This window comes from Desmodus rotundus, chromosome 11 (assembly GCF_022682495.2).
Source record: "Desmodus rotundus isolate HL8 chromosome 11, HLdesRot8A.1, whole genome shotgun sequence".
NCBI classification, from domain to species: domain Eukaryota; kingdom Metazoa; phylum Chordata; class Mammalia; order Chiroptera; family Phyllostomidae; genus Desmodus; species Desmodus rotundus.
This window is the reverse complement of record NC_071397.1, coordinates 22,331,460-22,343,633: the sequence shown is the minus strand read 5'-3', so window position 1 is coordinate 22,343,633 and position 12,174 is coordinate 22,331,460.

Genomic DNA, 12,174 nt, shown 5'->3' with positions numbered 1-12,174 from the left:
AGGGAATTGCAAATTAAAGCTACAAAGGACACCACCACCCACTGGAATGTCTAAAGTTAAAAAGACTGACTATACCAAAAGTTGGCAAGCATTTAGAGGAACTGGAACTCTCTATCGCCACTGGTAGTAACATAAAACGTTATTTTATATTGGAAACAGTTTGGCGCTTTATTAAAAAACTAAATATACACATAACATATGCTCAGCCATTTTACTCCTAGTTGTTTCCCAAGACAAAAGAAGAAATATGTTCATACAAGGACGTACATGCAAGTGTTCATAGCAACTCTCTTTGCAATTGCCAAGAACTGTGAACAACCCAAATTTCCATCAACAGATGAATGGGAAAACAAACTGTGGTACATCCATATAATGGGAAAATCTCAGCAATAAAAAAAATTTTGATAAATGCAACAACATAAGTGGTTTTCAAACTAATTATGCTGAGTGAAAGAACACAAAATGTTTAGATACTGTATGAGTGCATTTATGTAAACTTTAGAAAATACCAACAGAACAATGGTTCTGTAGTGACAGAACAATGGTTGTCTGGGCACTGGGATCAGGTGGAAGAGAAGGTAGGATTTCAAAGGGGCATGGAAGCTTTTGGAGGCAATAGAAATGTTCAGTTCCTGGACTGTGTTGATCTTTCACTGACATGTACAAATGTCAAAACTTACCAAAATACATGGTAAAAAATGTATGCCCATGATACTTCCCCAAAACTGTTAATATTTTAATATAAAATAAAACTAAATAAAAGAAAATGAGTGTTTTTACAATAGATTTTCTGTTAGAGCAGTTTTAGGTTTACAGCATTTTTGAGCAGAATGTGCAGAGATTTCTCATATACCTGCTGTCCTCACACATGCCTCCCTCACTATCAACATCCCGCACCAGGGAGGTGTATTTGCTACAGTACATGAACCTACAGTGACACATCGCTATCACCCAAAGACCGTGCTTTACATTATGGTTCCCTTGATGTTGTACATTTTATGGGTTTGGACAAATGTGTGATGACGAGTATCCACCATTACTGTACAATACAGAATAACTTTGCTGCCCTAAAAATCCTCCAAGCTCCATCTAGAAAATAAAATTTTTATTGAACTTCTTTTAATATTTTATTTTTTATGTGATAGTGAGTATAAAATAACATTTCTATCTTTCTGATTAACTCAACTACCTTTTGGAAAATGAGTAAATGGTTGAAGAATATATATCTTGGTACATTTGGGAAATTCATCTTTAAATGGCATACATGTTTAAGGACATTTTATGTAAAACTTTATATGCAAGAGTTTAAGAGTTCATGGTTTGTCTGTTTTAAGAATTTTGTCATTGTTTGGTTGACTTCCTGCACGCTCTAGGCTTTTTGACTCAGTGTTGAGACAATTCTTGATGCGAACAGATTTCACACTGAGACTCCCTGGTGGACACAATAATGAAGGTTGTTTATTTGATATGTTTATTTTTTCAAACTTTACCACTGCACTGACCCCCCAAGTATTAAATCTCAGCATGAAGATGTTTCCAAGTTACATGTATACAACATAGTCATCCATAACACGTCAGGGATTTTACATTATAGTGTCAAGGTTGTCTTCTTTTAGCCACTGTAGTTTTTCATAATCACTGTGCCCTAACATTATGACTGCTGCTTATAAAAATAGTATGTTTAAAGGTATTTCTCATCAAGGTTGTGACCAACACGAATATTAGTGCACATTTCCCTGTGTCATTCTACAGCAAAATTCTTTATTACCTAATTTTTCCCTGCCCACCTAAATGTAGACACATTACGTGTTTTATAACTCATTAAATTTTCCAAATATAGCATTTACTGACATGAGAATTTTACAAAAAAATTTCCTCTGATCTTTCAATTGTGTTTTAATCAATATATTACTAAACTGCTTTCATTACTGGATTTTATCATGTTACTTATATGTGTGAAACGATGATTCTTCATACTCCCCCCCACCTAATGAGAAAGAAAGGAGTGAAGTTATTGTCTAACACATATCAATACAACAATCTTATAAGCAAAAACCACATTAAAACTCAGAAGATCTCAGGCTAACACTTAAAAATAAAAAACCACATGTTATAATGCATTTGATTTCTCGTTAGAAATAAGACAACACAAGTGTTCAGGAGACCTAAAAACTGTTTTGATGTTTTTTCTCAGTGTTCTTGTAGTGGTACCATTTTTCAAAGTCTTGCTACAAGTCACAAAAGGTAACCAATCCATGACTTCCTTTTTTTGGTGGGAGGAGGCTATACAATTAATTGTTGGTATGCTTAGCTTCGGTAGCAAGAAGATCCAGTGTTGAAGATCATCTTATTGACATTATCTTATTCCTCATAGGAGGATTATATAATGTATGCATTTGGATTTTATCAACAAGCCTAAGAATGATTTACAACAGGAAACTCCTATTTCATATTCCAGTGAGAACATGATGGCCAAATACATAGGTTTAGCACAAATAAACATTTCTAAAGGGGGAGTCTAAAGAATTCCTGGGCTAAGATTAACTATGAAATAGCATAACGGAAATTGATAGCACTCTTATTCAGGCTCAATTATGTATAAAATTCCTAGTATTTTTACCTGGTATGGTAAGATGTACTGTTTCAGGTTGGTATTCCTGGTGGTACAAACTGAGGACCCATAAATGGCCTGAAAGTGAGAGAACACTAAATGGCTAAGGTGAAAGGAAAATTAGATAAATTTTATTGCATAAAGAAATCTAGAAGTCAAAAGTAGCTATCAAAATGTCCCTATAAACTTGCCTACTGAGCTGGTTAACCAACAGAGGTGTGTGGCTCACTATTGGGAAAGGATGCTGAGGACTGTTGGGAGAGAAGAGGCTTTCTCTGGAAGCTGGAAACTCCTATGTTGTCAGGCAGTTAAAGGCTATAGCAGGAAATAGCTAGACAATGGGCATCTTCATAAGAAGAAAACTTACGGACGATAATTAAGGAAATAGGTTCAATCCCTGATTTTATCAGCCAATGTTCATATATATTATTTATGGATCTCAGAGTATATGAGCAAAGGCATGATTGAGACAGCCAGGAGCCACGATGTACCTAGAGCAAGGGAGACCAGCTAATGAGCAATGTCTGGTACCAGAGCCTGAGTGGCAGGAAGAATTTTGGGTCTGTCAAGAAAGCTCAGATGAAAACACTTCATACATGTTCAGCCATCGTAAACAGTTAAAGACTTTGGCAGCATGTACATCATTTATAATAGAAAACACAAATTATAACTAACATGACATACCATGGTTTTCTCAACTTGGAAGAAACGTTGGTACATTGCTTATAGAAGTAGAAATTTTTACAGCTTCTAAGGAAAGCAATTTGGTGATGCATGTCAAAATTATAAATACCCACACCTTTTTTTTTCCTACAAATGGACTCACAAATGTGCAAAATGACCTAATTATTTAATAAGTATACTGAGTTAGTGCCAACTCCATACCAGGGCTACCATTTGGGGCACTGGAGATTGAGCAGCCGACTGTGGTCTCATGAAGCTTATACTGGTTGGGGAGATGGGCTGTAAATAAATAAACATGATATGTCAAGGGTTGGCATGAAGGAAAGGAATGTAGGGTAAGAGGGGTCAGAATTAATGAGGGAGGGATGCTGCCTTACATAAGGTAAGGAGGTGACATTTAAATAAGACCTGAATAAGGTGCGGAAGCAAACTATGCAGACACCTACAGGAAGTGTGGTCTAAATACACACCATCGCAGCATTGTTCCTGGAAAATTGAAAACACAATGCAGCCTGGTTAACTAGATTTAGGTATAGTTAGAAATATATAGCATAAATAAATCTATTATAAATATCTGTAAACATAGAGAAAAAAATCATAAATTGGTTATGCAGGAGTCTTGGTTGCTGACATTACTGACTTTTTAATAATATTTTTTACTTTTCAGTTACAGTTGACATTCAATATTATATTAGTTTCAGGCATACAGCATAGTGGTTGGACATTTATATAACTTACAAAGGGATCCCCAACAGGGCTGACTTAATTTTCACCGAATCTCTCTTTGTACCTTTCAAATTTTGTACCACATGCATGCACTCCCAGTTTGGGTTAAATAAATGCCTAAATTTGACCGAGGTAAAACTATCTGTCCTATTAAAATATTTATGGGGGTTCTGGAAATCCCAAATGATAATATTCTGCAATCTAAAATACCTGGAGAAATTTATATACAAATACACATTACATGTGTTACACCAAGAATATATCTGGACTTGCTGATAAACACACGTAACATAAAGAATATTTCTGGAATTGTTTCACTACAGAAAAAATTATACCTTTGGAATGCAATCCAAACAACATCATCATCTATATCACTAAATGATGGGGCTGGATCTCACAGATCCATAATATCTTGTCAAATTTTTAAGAAACACTGAACTCAAAATTGTCGTGAACACTAATGCTAAAAAATTCCATACATTCAATTTCCCTGTCTTTTCCTTGACATTTTTGTAGGAATATGAATTTATTAGGAAACCGTAGCTTTACTGTTGACGGATAAGCAACAGGACATAAGACAGCTTTACCAATAGAACAAATTTCCAATACTTAACTGATAAAGCTTGCTCATACTCCCTTCCTCTGCACCGCATCCTGACGGCTGTGATCCATGTCCCCAGTTGATGTCATCAACCACTCAGGTGTGAGGATGGCAGCCGTCCATCCTGGGAAAAGTGCCAGCAGGCTCATTAAGTGGACAATGGTGGTGGCTACACACCAATGGACTTGGACGCTCCACTTCCCAGGACCCTTCTCCTGCATCTGGCTGCATTCTTCTCCCACTGCCAATAACCAGCCTGAACAGATTCTTCATTGAAGAGCCGTGGTAGGCAGGGTTTCTGGGATGCTATTCATTTGACTAAATGATTCTCAAGTCTGAGGTAAAGAACTGTAAAATGTGCAGAGAGAGGGTTGAAGCTGGGGTGGTGGAGGTTTTCCCAAAGTCTGTTATCTGCCAAGCTATTCCTTTGTGGAGCTCAAGGCTTATAATAAGTTTGGACTTAGGAGACAAATGTTTGAAGCAAGTTCAGAATTTTCTGCCTTTACTATTTTTTATGTTTTTCTTATGTGCATGTCCATCTTTTCTGTTGTTTTAGCAAACAAAACATTCCTACTGCGTCTTCAGATCAATGTCACGAAACATACGGTAGCTACCCTTCATGTGACATTCCCTTGTAACTGACAGGAGTGGCACGGTCTTCCTTCGGTGACCCCAAGCCTGACTAAAGTAAACCACCAAAGTCAGTCTGAGATATTTTGAAACAACAACCTTTCCATCTGGTTTTCAGAGCTCAAAGTATAGTTGCATGATACTGTTTTTTATTGTCTGGTAACTCTAGAGTATAGCCAAGTGCATGGTGTGTTCTAGCACAGAGCGAATCTCAAATCCTTTTCAGATGTCAGAGAAATCCATGAATATACATGGCATGTATGGCTGTCAACTTGTACACGTAATAAACATTATTTCATAATATCATTAGCTAGAACTGCTACTCTAGTTTTCTTTTATTATATTGCTACATAAATATACAGCAATGCAAGATTTGTACGCCCAGAGAGGAGTGGGGAGGAGACAGAAAAGCTACCATGATGGCGGAGGTTGCCTACAAGCAAAAAGCTAAAGATCATCCGAATGCTTTTCTCTGCAACCTTGACAGTTTCAGTGATGAAATCAACTTTATGTTGAATGTTTCCACCCTCAGAATTTCTTCCCAGCTTGTACTGCCCAGCCAGCAGATAAGAACATGAAGGACCAAAGAAGGACAAGGACACCCCAGTCTTGCTCGCTGCCCCTGGAAATGACAGCGTGAAGAACACATCCAGCTGCACTGCAAAAGCATCACTGTTTCCACTGAGTCCCGCACACTGTTTCAGGGTTGGGAAGCTTGTGCTGTTCTGGGCCTTTTTGTTTCCTGCGCAGATGTAGGTGCACATGGTGAATGACAATAATTCCTGTGCTGTAAACCTGAAGTTGTAGCTTTTTTTCAGAATGCATTCTACACAAATTTGTTTCCAAGGCAAGAACATGAAGGAGAATCTTACTGATGGAGATTTCATCTTGGGTGCCAACTTGGAGCTCCTAAAAAGTGATGGAGGAAACTTATCAATAAAAGATCAGAATAAGCTTGTTAGGTAAAATTGGAATATATTTGTGGTAAGATCTAAGCATGCCCTTTGTTTATAGCAAAGGATTTGTAGAGGTGATACAGGGAAGGGCGATTAAGGGGGAAAAAGATGGGAAAGTCTTAATGACAAAGAACTGTGGCTACTGGGTAACTGAGGGGTCTGCCATGAATGTGGCTGCTGTGGATTAAAACACCAGACACAGTTGCTCTGACTGGGAATTAACTGTTAAGTGTGCAAGGAATGCAATGAAAAATAAGTTTTCAAGCATAACACAGTAAATTCTGACCATATACGCAAATAGCCTGCTTTTACCAAGCAGAAATTAGAAGAGGTCATGTGCAGAGAAGAAAATGAAAGGTTCCTATGTCAGAACCCAGTTTACACAATGCTCATCCTCAGTTTAAGATCAATTTATTTTTGGATGCCTCCATCAGGCTATGATGAAGAGGTCCCTTCGCCCACCAGCTTTGCACATCTAGCTTAAGTGAGAAATACAACTGTGTTGTTTTAAGTCACTGAGAATCATTTATTGCTGCTGTTGTTACTGTTAAGTCATCATAGCTTATCCCTATTAAATGATCCTGTAGAACTTGAAAACAACAAATAGAAAATAAAGTCAAACTACGCTTTCTGTAAAAAATAACTCCTCAGAGGTTTTTTAACACTCTGGGTTCAACTTACTCAGTGATATCTTGGGGATATGGGGTATGGAGCCAGAAGAATCTTACCTTATTAAAGTATATCATTATATGAAAAATGTCAGTCCGCTCTTCTTAGTTTTGTAATACTGCTTTGTGCCAGATAAACACAAAAAAATATTCTAAGAGTAATCAAAACAGCAAATGTCAAGTACTTTACCTTGTACTTCTCAAAGGACAACTTTTACCTTCAAAATAAGATTTACCTGCTCTTATGATCTCACACACAGCAATTGCCACTTTAAGATTTTTTTGAACAGAGTAAAGAAAAAAAAAAAACATTTGTAGAGCAAGACGAGCCCTGTTGTTCCCCGAACACATTCTCTGGGCTTCTCACTTTCCCATCCATGAGAAGTTTTCATTGATTTGTCATTGAGCACTCCCTGGAGTCCCATGAAAGCATAGAAACCGCAACCATATGTTTCAGCCGTGCCCTTGGTCAGGGAGCTGCTGACACCTTCATTGTCCAGCCTTCAAGATTCTTTAGTACATTTTATGTCTTGGAGACAGAAGTTATTTTAAAGTGATTGACTGAAGCAGAGCTTCTGGGATTAGAACAGGTGTGATTTGCGTACACATCTGTTTGGTCATAAAATATTGGCAAGTAAATAGAATATCCAGATTCGCAGCTGCTTTCCAAAACCTCCACACTGAGGTTAACACCCTTCTAAGACAATAAGAGTAGGGAAAAAATATTCCCTCATTATAGACAACAAAAATTATCTATGTTTTGCTTATAATTTATCCTATATTTCTGATTTTTAGTAAAATTAACATGTAAATTCATTGATTCCAATTTATTCCTTTCTTTTAAAATGTCCTTTCTGTTAGGCATGGATACATGGAACAGACTGACAGCTGTCAGAGCAGAGGGGAGAGGAGGCACTGGAAGAAAGAAGGTGAAGGGATTGGCCAAAGGCCATACACACGTAACCCACAGGCAGACCACAGTGTGGGGAGAGCTAGAGGGAAGAAGGGTGGGGTGCTGGGTGAGGTGTTCAAAGGAGGGGGGAATGGGGACATCTGTAATAGTGTCCACAATAAAAATAAGGTAAAAAGTAAATAAAATGAAAAATAAATAAATAAATCACAGTCTTCCAAAACAAATAAAATAAAATGCCCATTCTGTTTTCTTATGATACACATAAGGCAGAGATGAAATATTTAACAAAAAAACTATTGAACCGTACGTAACGGTGTGGCTCCATCATGCCGTTAGAATAAACCTATGAGGAATAAATACAATTATTTCTGCATAAGAGGGAAGAGCATCCCCAGAGAACGCAGACATGCACACACTTGGAAGCAATTAGTTCATTCCAGATATTTGGTTTCTTTTTTCTTCTTTTGGAAACATATATTTTAACAAATACTGACCGATTTTGAAATGGAGGTTTCTAGGAATACTCTATTAATGTATTCAGACAGCCAGATCTTTGCATTTTAGTAATAACACATGCTCAGAGAAAATAAATTTTAGCTCTGCTTCTGTAATTCCCCATACACATTTATACACAGATATTTTCTCAGGCCAGGAAACAAACTACCAAAGGAAAAATCATGCTGCCTTTTACCCTACTTCTCTCTCCGCAGGGCCGGTATTTCCACTGAGGCAGGTTGCTTATGGCAAGACTTCATATTCATTAGGAAATTGTGCCTTGAAGGTTATTTTCATTTGTTTGGTACCTCCAAGGGAACTCAGACACATAAGCCATTTGATTTAAGTAGCTTAAAGGCAAAGAAAAATTCCTAGCTAGCCCTAGATTCCTCACTTGCTATTCTTTCTCTAGATCCACTATAAATGTTTGTTCCCCAACTGTTAGCTGACTGGCTGGCAGTCACCAAGACCCTAACTGGAATTCTCTGGTGTTTCACATTGTAATTCCCTAGCAGTTTTGAAAGGTATGTAAAGGACTGAGCAGAATGCCAAATGTAAATTAATCCTAGCAGACAATGTGGCCAGTCCCAAACAGAACTATTGCAAGATAAGGCCTTACCAGCCCTTTTCCAAGGGCAACCTAATACTATTGTCCGAGAGAAGGAGAGGAGGTTTTCAAAGGCTCACAGATATTAAAGCGGGGGAATGAAGACTGGAGAAAAGCTGATCTGCTCGAATGTCCGCCTGAGGCCTCACATAGTGTAGGAATCAAGAATCCTCTGAAGATCCAGGTCAGTAACTAAGAATCGCTCCTTCAGCGATTCCCCAGGGGTCCTATCAGAACACTGACCAGGACTGCGTTACGATTCCCCATCCACACTGTCACAAGGACACAGCACTGGAGAGCTCTGTACGTCAAGTTAGATACCAAATCAGGTGACAGCCACCTCCCTCTGTTCCCTAGCCAACAAAGAAGAGGCAACCTTCCCTTTAAGCCTGCTTCCATGTACCCCCTTAAGTAATCATTTGTTGGGGGGTATTATTTTTTATTTTATTTTTTAAAATCCTCACTCAAGGGTATGCTTATTGATTTTAAAGACAGGGGGAAAGAGGGAGAGAAACATTGATGTGAGAGAGAAACATCAATTAGTTGCCTCTCCAATGTGGCCTGACCAGGGAACAAACCCGAAACCTAGGCATGTGTTATGGGATGACACTCCAGCCAGCTGAAACTGGCCAGGGTATAATCATTTGTTTTTGACTTCAACCCACTGAGCCTTGACTGTTTACCACTGCAGTTACAGTGTGTGAGCCAACCTCAATCAGCCCCCGCGTCATTCTTCACTGGATTCAAGACTACATAAGCTCAAACTCAGATTGTAGGACATCACACTTGATGCATAGCTGACCTTCAAAAAGTCAAGCTCCTTCCTAGGCCACTCCCTAGTGTACACAACTTTGATATGATCAAATTTATCCACAAAAGCACATACTGTATGCTCCTCCATCGATCTTTCTACTTCCACTATTTCTCCCACTGACCTCCTGATTAATCCATCTGTCACAAGTACAGAGATTCCTTGGTCTTTGCATGTGAATCTGGAACATGCTTTAAGATCATAAATACTCATTATATTTAATCAGAAGGTTTTTTTTTTTAAATAGCATGTATTGATAATGTTGAGAATAAACACTTGTGGTTACCTAGGCATTACATTTAAAGCCATATCAAGTATTTTCCTCTCCAGGGTCACCAGCAGAATAGGTGATGCTGTGGGTGTTCATAAAACAAGGTCTGGCATTGGACTTACCTAACAGTATGAAACAGCTTGAACACATAAAACACAATACAGACGTTAAGGAAGTTTTATTTTAGGATGAAGCTCTCTTAAAGTTCAGCACTCTTTTTCTGTTGCCTTTGTTATCTTATTTCCTTGCCCAAATCAATCCTGTTTTTACCTTTTTAAAAACTCTTCAGTACCACTTTAATAATGACTCGAAGTTCTAGCTCCAGTTCTGAATTTCCATGTCTGTGTTCTACTATTATGCTAAACACAACATGCCACCATTAGCTTCTTCAGAAAAACTAATGGAGAGCTCAGGGTTCTCTGTTTTCAGTTTCTTTTTCCTCACTCTTTCAGTTATATCAATACATTTTTAATTTCCATAAAATATTTTTTCACCAAGTTATCCCATTGCCTAACATCCTCTAAAGATTTCCATTTCCTCTAGGGTAAAATTTGTGATATTTCTAGCTAAGATGTTCTATAATTTATCTCCACATTACCTATTTCTGGCTTCTCCTCAAGTCCTACCCTATATTCTAGTCTACTTATTATTTCATTCTTTTGACATGTTAAGCTTAGTCTCCATTCTAAGCTTTTGGTCCATAGTTCCTTTCACATAGAATACATTTTCCTACCTTTCTAGCCAATTTCTCACCATCTTTTAAAAAGCAACTCATTTAACATAAACAGAGTCTTTCTGGCCATTGCTGGCTTTACTAACGTTCCCCTGTCTAGACCACTCATTTTGGCCATTTCTATGTTATCATCCATTCTTAGATACACACTTATGTGTACGATTTATATTTCAAATTATATTGGTTCTTACAAGAGAAAAGAAAGTATTCCTTACATTTTCCCTTTAGCACTGAGCATGGTAAGTGCTCTATAAATACTTATAGAGATGGACAAACAAGCCAATGTACAGTGTGATTTTACGTGGAGTAAAGAACTGTGAGGCCGTCAGAACAGTTTAAGCTGAGTCAGGTCTTCGTGATTCCTGTTAAATCCTAAATTTCCTTCCTAAATGTCCATGTCAACTGCAAATCCTTAACTGTGTTGTAAAAGCCAATCAAATGTTAAATTACTTTACAGGGAAAAAAAATGTGAGAATGAAAGTATCACTAAAGCACCAGTTTTAATCTAACATATTTGAAAAAAAAAAAAAACTAACTTTGGCTTAAATATACCAGGGCACTATTTCCTGATATTATATACAAGAAGAAAATATGTAGACATTAAACAATTACATGTGACCAAAATAAAAATCCTGGAAGTACTGCAGATAAATAAACAATGTTTGTTGAATGTATTTTCATGTCAAAAAGTCTAATGTATATGGGCAATAATTTCTAGTCAGGTCATCATGGTATGTAAATATGAAAACTGAAACGAAAGTAGTATCTGTAAAATACTATTTTAAACTCGTCAGTCATTTGAGAAATATCTAATTGACAAAATTGCACTTAATTTAAATAAGTGTGTTTCCTATGTACAAGACCCTGTGCATTCTCATTTAATCTCAACTAATCTGTGAATCATTGAAGATGCTATTTTTCCCTCTTACACCTGAGGAAAGTGAAATCAGACAAGCTAAGTAACTTGCCCCAAGTCACACAGCAAGCTGGGGGTAAAGCAGATTATGGATCCAGCAGTCCAACTACACTTGGGGAACAATTCTGTGTCACAGTTTCCTTTGTCCAGGCGGGGGTACTAATAATTATGTGTCACATCTTGATCCACGATGATTTTCAGTTGAAGATGAATCCTTGCTAACACAGAGGAACAGAAGACTCTGTACATTTTCAAAGTATTAAATCTGCTAGAATCTGTTTTAACACTCACTTTATTGTTCATTTCAGCATCATTATCACCTTATTCAAGGGATCTAATGGACTTCCAACTGCTTTACCAGTTTATAAAGAACTGGGTTAAGAAATATAAAGTACCCCTATTGATATTTTAATCCCTGCTGAAATGTGAGGGGAAAAATAGTAGATATAAAAAAAGAAAAACAAAATCTTTGAAAGGCCTATTTTTTGCTGATAGAGTACCTGTATAATACAATGAGCTTCTTCAAGGCCAGGACCTGGAAAGAAAATTTCA